The sequence below is a fragment of the Limulus polyphemus genome, unplaced genomic scaffold, assembly GCF_000517525.1.
Source record: "Limulus polyphemus unplaced genomic scaffold, Limulus_polyphemus-2.1.2 Scaffold501, whole genome shotgun sequence".
Lineage (NCBI taxonomy): Eukaryota > Metazoa > Arthropoda > Merostomata > Xiphosura > Limulidae > Limulus > Limulus polyphemus.
The window spans coordinates 343,610-358,422 of NW_013666111.1; the positions used below are offsets into that span (position 1 = coordinate 343,610).

General features: G+C 33.6%; 1 protein-coding gene across 1 annotated transcript in view; it reads left to right on the forward strand.

The window, feature by feature from the left end:
- Nucleotides 1-7,860: 7,860 nt before the first annotated feature.
- Nucleotides 7,861-14,813, forward strand: part of LOC106458691 (cAMP-regulated phosphoprotein 21-like) — a 101,607-nt gene continuing 94,654 nt past the window's right edge. The window contains exon 1 of the mRNA XM_022384958.1: nucleotides 7,861-7,961. The gene's annotated coding sequence lies outside the window, so the exon portion shown is untranslated. The remainder of the gene's footprint in view (nucleotides 7,962-14,813) is intronic.

Here is a 14,813-nt window from a genome sequence, read left to right on the forward strand (position 1 = left end):
ATGTACTCTGTCGAATGTTCAAGTTCTTACTAGAAATAGGTTACGCTGGTATATAAAAGAAGGGATTGTAAAGTTTGTGTAGATAGTGAGTAATTGATCTGCGGTCGGAGTATTATTGACGTTCGTTGCTATAGCGATTGTTGAGTGTATCGGTTAAGTTATATTCGGAAAGAATAAACCAGTTTTATTAAGTAAAGGCTTGTGTCGCTTAAGTTTCGTCGGTACGAAGTTACGGAAAATCAATTAAAAAAAACGGAGACGTAACATTGCTAATAAAAATTCCGCAGTGAAATTATTTTCGTTACTAACTACTAACGGTTACTTATATATATAAGTGTTATCGGAGTGTCACTTTATACAGTAGTATATGTAGTAATGTAAATATATGGGTGTGTAGGGGAAATCTTCTACAGTAGGTGTCTTTGATTTATTTGAGATAAATTCGACAATAAACTAACAGCATGCACTGCACTTGTTTTTAAAATAATATATACATTCGAAGCAAGTAAAACGTATGTACAAAAATTCCTTACACTATGGAGATCATAGTTATATCTTTAACACTATACAGTTCTCTTCTTCTTGTCAAAAGTACACGCCCCCCAGTGGCACAGCGGTATGTCTGCGGACTTACAACGCTAGAAACCGGGTTTCGATACAAGTGGTGGGCAGAGCACAGATAGCCCATTATGTAGGTTTGTGCTTAATTCCAAACAAACAAACAAAAGTCCACATGGTCCAATTCAATTACTTTATAATTCAGCTGACAAGCCGAACTATTTTTGTCCTAATAGTATCCGCGTTCAATTCACTTACGCTGTCGCGTGAGTACCGCAGTTATATTCTTAATTTCCAATAATCGTCTGCTTTTTGTCAAAGTCCACACAGGCGGGTTCAAATAGTTTAGGACACTCTTTGACAAGACAAATTATTCTCCTTATCTCTTTCAAACTGTTAATCTCACTCTAACATATCAACTGTTAGGCCATTCACTCCCACGATGATTAACTTTATGTTTTCTAACTTTTCTCTGATCGAACTTCTCTTTGACCTGACTTTAATTTTACTCTGTTTCCACTTGTCTGTCTCGTCGCAGCTATTTATACATCTATCACTTAGGCTTTCTAGAAATCTCCATAGCGTCAACATCAATGAATTACAAACACAAAATAAATAAAGTAATAATACTACATACACTAAAGAGTCTTTTATATTTGACACAATTTATAAGTTATAGGTCCATTAAGGCCGTACTGGATAAAAGGAAATAAAGAATATATTGATAGTCTAAATAAAAACTTTTTATTTTGTGCAACATTTCGAGCAGACGCCTTGGTCAGGCAGTGAAGAACCTGTTATAATGAAATTAACCTAATTATTATCTTTTATTCTAGTTTCTCTTCTCAAGTGGTGCATTTATACTAACACCATAGGCATGTGTGTAATATTTGGTCTACAATGAGCACACACTAACTCAGCTTAAAACTAAACTAACGGGGACAGTACTTGATCGCTAATTAGTTGTTGTTTGAAGTTAAGCACAAAGCTACACATTGGGCTATCTGTGCTCTGCCCACCATGGGTATCGAAACCCGGTTTCTAGCGTTGTAAGTCCACAGACATACCGCTGTGCCACTGGGAGAAGGAAAAAGAAAAACATGCACAAAATGTAAGTGTTGTGTCTACATTGCCAAAAAAAATCCAAATACTCTTGTGTAGATTTATTCACAGAAGTTGTATATAGAGTTGTATTGAAAATTTATTTGTAAAATAAAGCAAACTTGCAGTAATACTCTATAGTAACCAAAAAATAGATCAAAGTAGAAATCTGCAGCACAGCTGAATTTTGTTTTTAATAAATCATTTAAGTATGCTATATAAAATGTTGTAACTTTTAATTTTGAATGATTTGATATACATTGGTTACGAAGTTGTATTTTCCTCTTTTTTATTATAAACTTCTTTGACTTGAACAAATCTTATTAGTCTATTATTCAAAATTTTCACGTGTGCAATCATTAATACAACATACAAATGTAAGTTGCAACTAATAGGTTGATAGCATAAAAAATCTTGAATATCATCTTACTGGTCATTTGTCTGTTTCCTCTTAATGCTTAATGTTTATACCTTTCATTTAGAAAATTTAAGCTATTAACCATAATTTTACAGTGGAGATGCTGCTCAGAAATGTTTGGCTTAAAAGAAGTAAATAACAGGTAGCTTATATACATGTAGACTGTTGCAATGTTGGACATAAAAATGTTTTATATGTTGTCACAAAGATTATTTTAAAAGTTATTAGATATTTTGACTTCTGTAATTCAGTAGTTTCCTATATTTTATTTATATTTCAACTATATACGCTTCTTTTATTTCTCTATCAGCTTTAGTTTTGAATCTTGTTTCAATACTAATGGGCCCGGCATGGCCAGATGGTTAGGGTGTTCGAATCACCTTCACACCAAACATGCTCTTTTACCAACGACTAGTGGGATTGACCATCACATTATAACTCCCCCACGGCTGAAAGGGCGAGCATGATTGGTGGGATGGGGATTCGAACCTGCAACTCTCAGATTGCGAGTCGAGCACCCTAACCACCTGGCCATGCCAGGCCATCCTCTTTGTAACATGGTTTGTTTTAGATCCTTGGTGTGTTTTCTGTAGTCTGTTTCATCTGAGCATATTTTTCTTATTCTATGGGCTTGACTGTAGGTAATGTTACATTTAGTGTGAGCGAGGTGACAGCTTTTATAGTGAAAGTATTGTGGTCTGTCTGTACGTTTTTGTACAAATCGGTGTGTAAAGTTCCGTCCTTTAATAAGATAGTGACGTCAAGAAAGTTAATTCGAGTAATCAAAGCTAAACTTTATTGTTTTGTGAAAGGAGTTTGTGTATGAGATAAATTCTTTAAGTTATTCAAGACCAGCTGTCGATGAAGGACTAGAAGCTCTAAAGTCCGCATTAAGCCTTTCTAACCCTTCAGAATCTCAAACAGTAACTGATCTTGCCAGCCTGGTTTTAACTCAATTTATTTATTTATTAATTCAATAAAGAATATTACCAAAATTGCTCCTAATTATGCCAGCATTTTTATGGGTTATATTGAAAACCAGCTTTTGAAACTAAGTCCTGTAAAACCTCATACATGTAAACGTTACATTGACGAAATATTTTTCATTTAGTGTGGAATATTAGTGTAGAAGGAAGAAACATCCATCGTGCAAAGAAGACTGTTAGGTGGTAACTGTCTGTCAGCATTAATATCTTCTATGATATTAAGAAAATGAGTAGTGTCCTTTATGTAAGAAGGGAGGATACAAGTAATGCATTTTATGTGTTGGTCAACAAAAGCAGACAGATTTTCAGTAGCCATGTTTATGTGAGTAATTATGGGTCGGCCATGATTGTATGGTTTGTGTATTTTTGGTAAGAGATAAAATCTACCAGGAAAATCTTGTCTGAGTATCAAATAATGAAAGGTTTCTTTGTTAATTTTATTGTTTTGTAGAAGTTCTTTAAGTTTATTAGTTATGGTCTTAATAAACTGAGTTGTAGGATCATGTGAGTGTTTTTTGTAGACATTAGTGTACCCCAGTTGCCGGTTAGCTTCTGTGATTTAGTCATCTTTGTTGAGAATAACAATAGCTCCACCCTTGTCTGTTGGCTTTATTACGATATTGTTGTTCGATTTAAGATTGTTTAGAGCAGTTCTTTCATTTTGGTTAATATTATTATGACATTGCTGGGAAGATTTTAAGATCTGTATTATGTCATTTTCTACTGCCTTAATATAACTCTTTAAATGTGGTTCTTTGTTTGGTGGAGGTGTCCACAAAGACTTTTCTTTGAAGTTCGGTGAATGTTGATTTTCCAAAGGCTGATATTTGAGATGTGGATCTGTAGTAGTGTGGGGTAGATGTGGTGACTTTAGGTAGAATGGTCAGAGGTTCTACCCTTGGCTGCCACTGAGATTATTTGTGGGACCTCTAATGTTGGTGGTGTCTCATCCACCATTGAGGTAGAGACTCCTTGCTTGGGTTCTACCAGTGAAATGATGGTCAGACCAGTAGACGACGTGAATGCCCCTTTACTGATGGCAAATTATTTCCACTGGCTGGTTGGTTTGGACTGTTGAGGCAATTGGCATCATTATGATGTCCATACTGGTGATGGTGATTCCTGAGGTGGTATTCATTGTCTGGGAACCTATCCCTCTGCAACCTTCCTAGAGAGTGGTGGACCCTGAGAAGATCCAAAGTCATTAACGTTTTTTTTAGTATGTAGTACCCTCTGACAGGACACTTCAGGGTCGAAGTCCAGTGCTTCCTTGATGATTCCACTAATTATTATTTTACAGGAGTCGACAACAGTTGAATGCTTTGCTAGTAGGTCACACGAAGACTTGGCTCCTCAAGAGTCTATTGTAGTGGTAATTGGTATGGCTCCCCCCACCTTCCCCATCACGTCCAGTGAAGATTTGAACTCAACTAGAACTTCGAGAGATCTGGAATACTTCAAGGCTAACCTAAAGACAGGTATATTGAGATCATTCATGTTAGATGCATTGGTCAGCAACACTTTTTCATCCATGGAGAGTTGGCAATAGGCAGAAGGACTGACTGCTGACTAGTTGAAGAAAGTGATAATGAGAATGATTTTTAAATAGCAAAAGTCAGGATTGAAAATATAAAATAAGATAAATTCCAATTGATTATAAGTTCAACCAGATGCACCAATTGTAAAAATGGTCATACCTGCCTGGTTACAACCATGCTCTACTCTAAAATTACTTTTAGAGGCAGGGAGGTAAAGCTGTTATGTTGGCCAAGCATAATTTCTATGAGCTTCACATGTATTCACACCCATATCACCTATAGAATATGTTTCCTTAACACCTGTGAACATCTGGTCCCCTAGGCTTCACTGGGTCTCCACTTGACCAATACCAATAGCTGTGCTATTCTATATCATCCCTGATCTGACAATAGTCAACACAGCTTAAACTCTGACCCAGTCATATTCCTTTCACTGTAGTATGGTTATCATGTGAACACACCCTGTGTCCAGTGGGAAAGAAAATTGGTCAAAATTGCAAACATCTGATTCCTACACACAGTAATTGGTTGGAGTTAACTGTTATGCAAGTACAAAACTTGTCCATACACATAGACAAGAAGGGAAAAAAGAAAAAAGCTGCAAAGATACATATAAAACATGCAAAATATACACTTACTTAAATACGCAAAGGAAAGAGTGTGTACAAAGTGTATACAGTCACCCAACGACAAGCATAAGGTCTCACTCCCCTCACCAGAACTCAAACAGCACTTAAACATAGCGCAGACGAAACAAAACCCTTAACTTTCTTCTGGATGCAACTTTATTACTAGACAGATGCAACTTACCAAGTGGCACCATGTAGGTATTATTTTCTGCTTCCAGCAATGTACTCACAATCTGCATTTTATGTTTTTTATCTGCACCATATACTGAAACAATGTTAAAAAATATTCAGTGATACTGTTTGATTATTAATATTTCAATCCGCATGACTTAAAATATTTCTTCATAACCAAAGAGAGAAATGAGTTCATCAAGTTTGCATTTGATGTGTTATCCATAATACTGTCCATATACTATCGGCGATTTCACAAAATCATAAATATTTCAACTCAATTTAGTCAACCTATGTCCCCCGGTGGGACAGCAGTAAGTCTACAGAGTTATGATGCTAAAGTTCAGTGCTCGATTCCCCACGGTAGACACAATAGATAGTCCAATGTGGCTTTACTCTAAAACAACCAAACCAATCAACATATCTTGTACTACTATTAGTGAAAACTTCTTTCAGATGTATTGTGAGTTTCTTTGTTACTCTTATCCTTCCATGAACATTTATTAACAGTCGATTTGTTTGAAGTTGAGCACAAAGTTATACAATGTGCTATCTGTGCTCTGCCCACCATGGGCATCGAAACCCTGTTTCTAGCATTATAAATTAATAGTCGAATATTTTATATTCGAAATTAACACATTCTCTTACTAGCATTAATGAAAGAACAGGTGCACTGTATCTTTTGATAATAATTTCCAGGTCAGTAATCACAGTTAATCTTATATCACAAAATCTTAACATCCAGATCAGGTCCTTTATTTCAATTCACTTGTTGCTTAACCATTGTGTTATTTATGTAATTGAACAATTCATGTTATCCAACATTAAGAAAATTACTTTATGCAACGTCTATACACACACACATCAACATTACACATTAACATGTACACTAATAGCTTAAAACATACTGCATTTGGCTCTTATACAATTACTTACTGAAACTTGTTCTATAGCTGCTGTATCGCAACGTGCTGCCATCTACGAGCAATCAAACTCAGCATGTTATTCCTTTCAGGCATCACGAAATAATCACTGGTAGAATTCAGAAGACTAAGACATTTCAGTTAAATTTATCTTCAGCTAGGATTAACCTTTTTTTTTTCGCTGTTATTTCAGTATATACCAGAGGAAACATAACTAATTCACTGCATGTCAAAAAATCATGCATTTTTCAGATATATGGGGAAAATCTAGCGAGGACAAGGCAACATGTTCCATTTAATTCTTTTGCCACTTGGCGAAATAAAGTGAGGGATTCTCCCAAAAAGGTCAAATGACATTTCAGTGATTATTTCACCTTAGAAAAATCACATTGTAGTTCAGAAAGTAAGGATACATTCAACCAATCAACATATCTTGTACTACTCTTAGTGAAAACTTCCTGTTAACGTTATATCACAAAATCTTAACATCCAGATCAAGTCCATTATTTCAGTTCACATGTTGCTTAACCATTGTATTCTTTATGTAATTGAACAATTCATGTTATTCAACATTCAAAATTACTTTATATAACGTCTATACAAATCCAGCTCTTTCCTCCTCATTGGCTAAGTTGATGTGACATGAGATGGCATCCTCTTCTTCCTCTGACTGATCATTCTTGCACAAGAGGTTAATATATAGATGCAACATATCGGCGTGTTCCATACACTTTCACATGCTTCGCTTTTCCTGTAACTCTGCCAGAGTCCGAGGTATTGATTTGTCGTGCTGGAACTGTGCTGCATTTGTGCCACCAACGTGTACCAAAGTTTCAAACAATCTCTTCTCTTGTACATTCATTCCTTCATCATCTTATTTGAGTACTTCTTATGATACAGGAAATAATATTTAAAATAGTAATCACACTAGAAACAAGTGTTTTTGTTTACGTAATTCTAACGTGAAATGATTCTTGTGCTTTTATCAGTTACTTCGTTTTCTAAATACTGAATAGTTTTAAACTGGATTTTTGTCTACTATTAAAATATATTGTATTATTAAAAAGGTATTTAATTCTATTTTTTGTTTGTTTATTATTAAGCATAGAGCTACACAATGGGCTGTCTGTGCTGAGCCCATCGCGAGTATCGAAACCAAAGTACTTGAGCTATAAGACCAAAGACTTACCGCTGAGCCACGAGAGAGCTATCTAGTTCTAATATACTACTTGTTTTTTGTGAACTGTGATTTTAATCATTTCTTTGGATTTTCAGAATCTAAAACTCTGTAGCTACATGGCCAAAGTTTTTCCTTTCAAAATACATGTACCTGGATTATGAGACGAAAGTTGTTTAGCTAAAACATTGACTGTATTACTTATCTTTCTCGTAAAATGATTTTACCCCGCTTTTGTTTTTTCACATCTCAATTTTAGGTAAATTTCTCTTACCGGGCTTTATCTCTGATTTAAGTTTGTATTATGTTTATACGCCATCTTTTGTTGAAGAACAAAAGTAACTATGACGTCATAAGCATCTTGGAGAATAGGCAGGAATCCCAAAATAAGAGGTGGATGTGTTTGTGGAAAGATATCGTTGTTGATTGTTCTTACATATTCCCAATCTAGTAAGCCAAGGTGAGAAATTGAGTCATATTAATATTGTTACACTCAATTCTTACTAATTAAATTGTTTTATTCACAGATGTATGCTTGTAGTATTCTGTGACATTAGATTATGAGGAAAGTAAATGAAAGATGCAAATCAACCTTGCCCTTAGTTGCTTTCTAAGTTACTGGCACAATGCCTTAGCTGTATCATTTATGCTAGTTTAGTTACTGAGCTGATGCATGCAACTACAATGTAGAAAGGCAACTTTGTTATCTGTTGAGCCAGTGTTTTGGTAATATGGTTTGATTTAGTGTTGGGCACGACGTGGTTGTTCACATACACGTGACATCTTAATAAATCGGTTATATGCTTGACTTTCACTATAGTTATTTACAGTTAAGTTGGAATGGAAAGCTCATCTTTATTAGTATTACTCAGTTTATAGATTTACGTGATGTGTTTGTGCAGGTGTTGGGAAGAAGTGCGATTGGGTGATTGAGATATTTTGAATAGATATAAATGTTATTTGGGAAGTGCTACAAAAAAGGCTAAAGAAAAATAATTTATAAGTATATTATTCAAAATTTTCCAACGTGAATGAAAATACAGCAAAACAGTATGATGTTGATTAGTGAAAGAACATCTGTAGAATATACTTTGAACAACATTAACTACTGGTAAAGTGAAGAATAAAGACAAAAAAGGGAACATTAGTTAAAACTATGCTGCTCTTAAGACAATAAAAGTATATTTGTGCAAAGCATTAAGTTTTATGCCAAGGGATGTTTAATCCCCTGTGAAACAAAAGGAAAGTTAAGAAATATATTGGACATATAATAAATATTACTGTAAATATTGTGAACAAAGAAGACCATATGTTGGATGTACAAAGCATTTTGCACTAGTAGTAGTGGTTTAGGCACAGTGGACTTTTGGTATGCAAACAAATGATAACAGGGGGTACGGTGCTTCAGGTTTATAAATAGACAAACCTTATTGTAACAACTCAGGCAATCATTGTATCAATATTTGAGAAGATATATATGCATTTGGTTCAGAGATAACTGACAGAAAAGTACCCTGTAGGAAAATACCATATTAAGTTTAATTTTGTGTGTACTTTTGACCTAAGATGTCTGCTAGTATGTATGTGGAGGGGGGAGGGCATTGTTACAGAGAGTAATACTTCAATTCTAGAATAGTGTTGTGTACTGTGTAAAAATTGACTTATAGAATGTGTTGCCATTGGCAACAGTGGAACCCAATACAGGAGTTTAAGAGGGGCATCAATCGACTCCCAGTGAAATAAAGGGTATAGATTTTTTTTTACTTAAAGGTATGGGTGCAAAAGTAGTCTTGAATGGCCTAATGATCTCTTGTTATAATGTGTGTTATATTGGAAAAACGTGTGAAAAATCTAAGAGTATCAAATACTGATACTTATGTGATATCCTCTTAAACTTAAAGAAAATGGCTAAGAAGTTGTTGTGCTTTTAAGTTATTTTTTAAGTGTGGCGATGGGGAAATTCCGTATAAAATCATTCTGTTCTTTCAAAAAATTGAGAAAGATTTTTAGAATTTAAAGACCTATCAGTTTAATTACAGGGGGTTGAGTGCATTATATTAAAATGATGTTGGATATGCACATTATCAGTTCTGTGACAACCACATCCAATTTAAAGCCATGGTGGAATGGGATGTTTGGAATTTGGTATGTAGGGTGATGTGGCACTGATGATTTATTGTTTTTGGGAAGGATTTGTAACAGCTTTTTATGACACAAGATATTAATACACTTGGATCATAAAGATGTGTCCAGATTGGCAATTTAAAATGTCCAAGACAGGGATATCCCTTGTACTTAATAGTTTGAAAAGAAAGGAATATGAATTAATTTGGTGTTCCTGGACCAGTTATGGTAAGCAAAGTGTGGTATTTTGTAACAGGTGATAATCCACAAACACAAAAGTCAGTGACAAAAGCCATCCATGTACCTGAGGCAACAGTATGCAACATAATCGAGAAGTATAAAAAAAAAAATTCCACAACTCATGTGTACACAATTTGCTTCCATTACATATCTAAGAAAGGAAGACAAAGTGTAAAAGACTATAAGGACAGAAACTGGTCAGGAAAAATGGCATCATATTGTGTCCCTTGATGAATCATATGTGTGCCTAAATAACTGTAACAAGTCTTGTAGCATTTTATACTGGTCAGAGGATGAACAGTTTTTTCAAAACTTGTGTACGGCATGTTGCTAAACTTTTTCAAAGAAATTAATAATCATTACTCGATACTGTACCAGGAGCATGTTAGAGATTAGGAGAGTGAATGCAATGGTCAAGTTAAACTCTGTTACTATCAGACTAATATTATGGACTCTTTGTACCACACAGAAGTAGCGAAACAATCAACAGGTTATAGATTCACAAAGATAAAGCTTCCAAAAGTACCTCTCATTCAACCATCACATACCTTAAAACAGCTGGAGAATGACATATTGGTCAAGTCAATAAACACAGTGCCTATGAATTTCTGTCTGATCGAACTGTTGAAAAGGGTTCTGGTAAACTACTATCTTTGTAAACTAGATGGATTATGAAAAGTATGTAAGGAAGGATGGTGTGACTTGGATGTTCAAACTTTATGATGGAGTCAAATTCGATGACGAGGAACCCACTTTGAGACTAATAATGGCTGGAGACAGCTTGTTATGTTAAACTTATATTAAAGTTTTTCTTCATTACCCATTCAAGCCGTCTCCAGCCATTATTTATGATGGAGCCTTTGACTTTGGAAATTACACTGCAGCTATTGTCAAGATGCACATATTTCAGATATAACATGACCAGATGTGGCAATAATGTGATGATTCTCCAAAATTGTTATATTATAACATACTCAACTCTATTTTTTGTTAATACATTGTTCAGTTTTGTTGTCATGGGCTGTTTAAAAAGATGAAACTTGTAGATAACTTTCAGAAGGGACATTTCTTATCAGTTTGTTAAAGTTCTATAATAACTTTTTTTGTGTAGATAAGAGCCTTCCTTTTGGTAGAGATGGGCAATTTAATTAATTAATCAATATCATCAGTTACCTATGAGTATCAATTACATCAGTTAATGTCACATAAACTAATTGATTAATAAGAATTATGATTAAATCAATCAATTGGAATTAGTGTTTCTTATTATTAAAGTTTAAGATGATTCCAACAATTGTCATGAAAATAATCAACTAATTGAAATTAGGGTTTCTGGTTATTACTGTTTTTGATTATTCTAACTTTTTAAATAATCAAAATATTGCCACCAAACTTGCTAACCCAATTTTTTTTATAACAAAGTTACTAAGGTTATTTGCAACTGTCATAAATTTTGAAATGCCTACTAATTGGTTAATCGAATGTAATCAATTAATGAGGCCATTGTTTAATCATTTAGCAAATACAACTAATTATCCAGCTTTACCTATGAATATCTGTTTTTATCTTTTATAAAGTTTATGATTATGTATTGCTTTCAAGGTTAATTACTGTTATGCATTCTGCAGGTGTAAGGGTTGAAAAGCAGATCATTGATATAAATTAAAAGTCTATGATAATTGAAGATTTTTTGTTTTTATGATTGAATGATTTTTACCAATGTAAATCCTCAGGAATTTTACTACTTATTATTCATAATATTTATAAATGATATTGTTAGCAAAATGGACCATAAATGAACTAAATTTTTCTGATAACAGCATGTTGATGAAAAAGGCAGAAAAATTATTCAGCTTGAAATTTCTTGAGAGAAGTAAGTGTAATTAATATTAACTTCCAATCAGAGTAAACTATGTACTTCAAGTGTAATGAAAAAGCAACCTGGCAATCAGTGTAGTTAATTAAATTTACTTTTCCTTTGTTTTACTTACACCAATTAGAATGCAGTATTTTGTCAGCTAGGTACCTTTGCTGTTAATGATATTTTCATCTATAAGTATAAGTTTCAGGAAAGGAACAACTTGTTTGATCCTTCAAGATTCTTAAATTCCTTTAAAATTCTGGTCTCCATTACTGCTGATGGCAATTCATTTCAGAAGTCAGTCACCCTGTTAGAAAAATAAAATTGTTAACAGTAGACTAGCCTGTTCTTTACAAATATTAAACTTGTGTTCCCTTATCCTATTATCTTCAGAATATAGAAGAAAGAAATCAGAGGCCTTTATCTTATCTATCTCCTGTAAACTTCAACAAGATCACCTCTTACCTTTATTATTTCAAGACAAAATAAATTAGATATTAGCTTATTCCTATAAGGTTACCTTTCATCCTAGAAATCATCAGAGTAGCCTTCCTCTGAACCTTTTCCAATGAGAGAGTATCCTTTTTAGAGGAGTTCAAAACTGCACACAGTGAGGCATAACTAATAACTTGTATATAAAGATAATTACATCTTTTGGCTTGTAATCACTATGTCTATAAATACATCTTAAAATTCTTTTAGCTTTACTACTATCAGCAGAGCAAAGTTTCATTGACTTGGGCGATTTATTCACCACTATGCTAAAATCCTTTTTCTTCAGTTATACTGTTGAATTGATTCTCATCTATATTTAATGTGTGATCTAAGTTACTATATTACAAGTGCATTACTTTGCACGTAGTATAATTAGTCATTTGCAAAAATATTTGTACAACTTACCAATTGATCTAAGACATTTTGTAATACCTAAACATCTTTAATACGGTTAGAAATAGAGATGGAAAATTAGTGGAATCTATGAACCAATTAATTATGGGCTCATTAATCAGTTACTTTCAAATAATTGATTATTTGCGTAATTGGATAGTTTTAATAATCAGAAACTGTAATTAGTTTATTTTTGTGAGCTGTGAAACTAATTGGTTAAGCTTAACAATATTGGATTAATCAAAAGTAATGATCAGAGGTCATAATGGCAATATTTCAATTACTTAGATAGTTGGAAAAATTGGAAACTTCAATTTGGATCACTCTGTTGAGTTGTAATTTCACTTAACTAGTTCATGAGACACTAATTGTTATATTCAATACTTATAGGTAATTGATTATATCTAGTAATCGATTTAATTGCCCAATGCAGAAAACTTTGCTAATTCTTTCCTACATGGTTCCAGTTTGAGTGGATTCCATTAATAATAATTTCTAATATCTTCTCTTTTAAAAAAACAGGAGAGAGAAAAACATTTAAAAGCCTAGTCATTGTTTAATCTTCAAAACAAAAATTTTGCACTCATCATTCTTAACCTTTTTCATTGAAACACCCTTCAGTAAAATTCTGTTACAATGGCAGTTGGCTCCCATTCTAACCATTGTTTTATCACAGTTATACCTTATTTGGAGCAATGTGATTATTTTTTATTTCCTTATTACAGAAATGGTAAGTACATTTTAGAGCACATGGATGAGCTACAAGAATAATGATACCTGATTTTAGGAATTGGAGCTATAAGAAGAGGGCAATGCTAGGTGGAGGCTGAGTCCTCCTCATGTGAAATTGGACATGTTGAAGAAGCTTTTTAAAAGAGAAAGTATCTGAGGGGTTTGAAGGCAGATGGTGCCTTTTGCTTTTTGATGCTAACCACAGCATTTAGCTTGTGCGTATGAGGAAATAGGTAAAGGGAAGATTAGAAAAGGAACAGATAAAATTTGGAATGAAAAATATAAGGAGGTTATTGTTATAGTTGATTCTTTAGTGGCATGACGATAACTCTAATGAGATTATGATTTCATTGTATTGGTCATCGGTTAGGCCACATTTGGAGTACTGTGTTCAGTCTTGGGCTCCTTATCTTAAAACGGACATTGAATTGTTGGAAAGGGTTCAGAGCAGGGCTCCTAGGATTATACTTTGGATGGAAGGGTTGTCAAATGAGGGTAGGTTAAGATCTCTGAAATTGTTTTCTCATGAAAAATGATTGAGGGGATCTGATGGAGTTGTTTAACATTAAAGGAATTGATAGTGTTGATTCATCATCTTTTTTTGTACTTAATGGTGAGAATGGTAAGACTAGGGGACACATACAAATTTTAGCAGAGTGAGAGTCACCTTCAATTATGACAGCTTTATTTTTCTAACAGGATGGTTGACCTTTGGAATGGGTTGCCTTCAGATGTGATGGATACTGTTAAAATAAGCGAAGACTTGATGAATATTTGAGTGATAAGAGTTGGATTTTAGGGTTTTATTTTTATCCTAGAGTTTAATACAGTGTATGGGATGGCCTAGATGGATCAAGAGTTGTTCCACTGTATAATAATAACTTTATTGCAATGACACAATATTATTCACATACCTAAACTAATGTAAGTTACAAAATGGTGAATTAAAAGGATGTAAAAACCCCCATAAATATCAGTGTTTTATATTCCCCAAATTTGTACTTTAATTCTAAAGTACATGTAATTATGCCAAAGAAAAAGCCTAGATCTGGCTTCCTAAGTTACTGCTTATTATCCCTAATTATTAAAGTTACAATTTCATACATTCTTTTGTTCTTTTAACTCCAGAAGAATGGACAATATCTGTAAGCCTTATTTTCTAACACAAATTATCTATAATTATTAGAATTCTTGTTGCCGGTCTATGAAAAATTTTGTGCTATGAGACAACCAAACCAAAATGAATGAGGCCCAGCCAGAATTTTGTGAAAGTTTCCAATAACTTTATTAGATTGAATTTAATCTAAAGTTGTATATTTAAAAGTATATCCTATAACTGTACTTAGAGAAAGCTTTCGAGAACTTATTGATAATCACAATTTTTTTTTTTCTGTTTATATATATATATATATATATATATATATATACGTAGGCTCATACTAAGTAGTAGTCGTCGCCTGCTCGTAC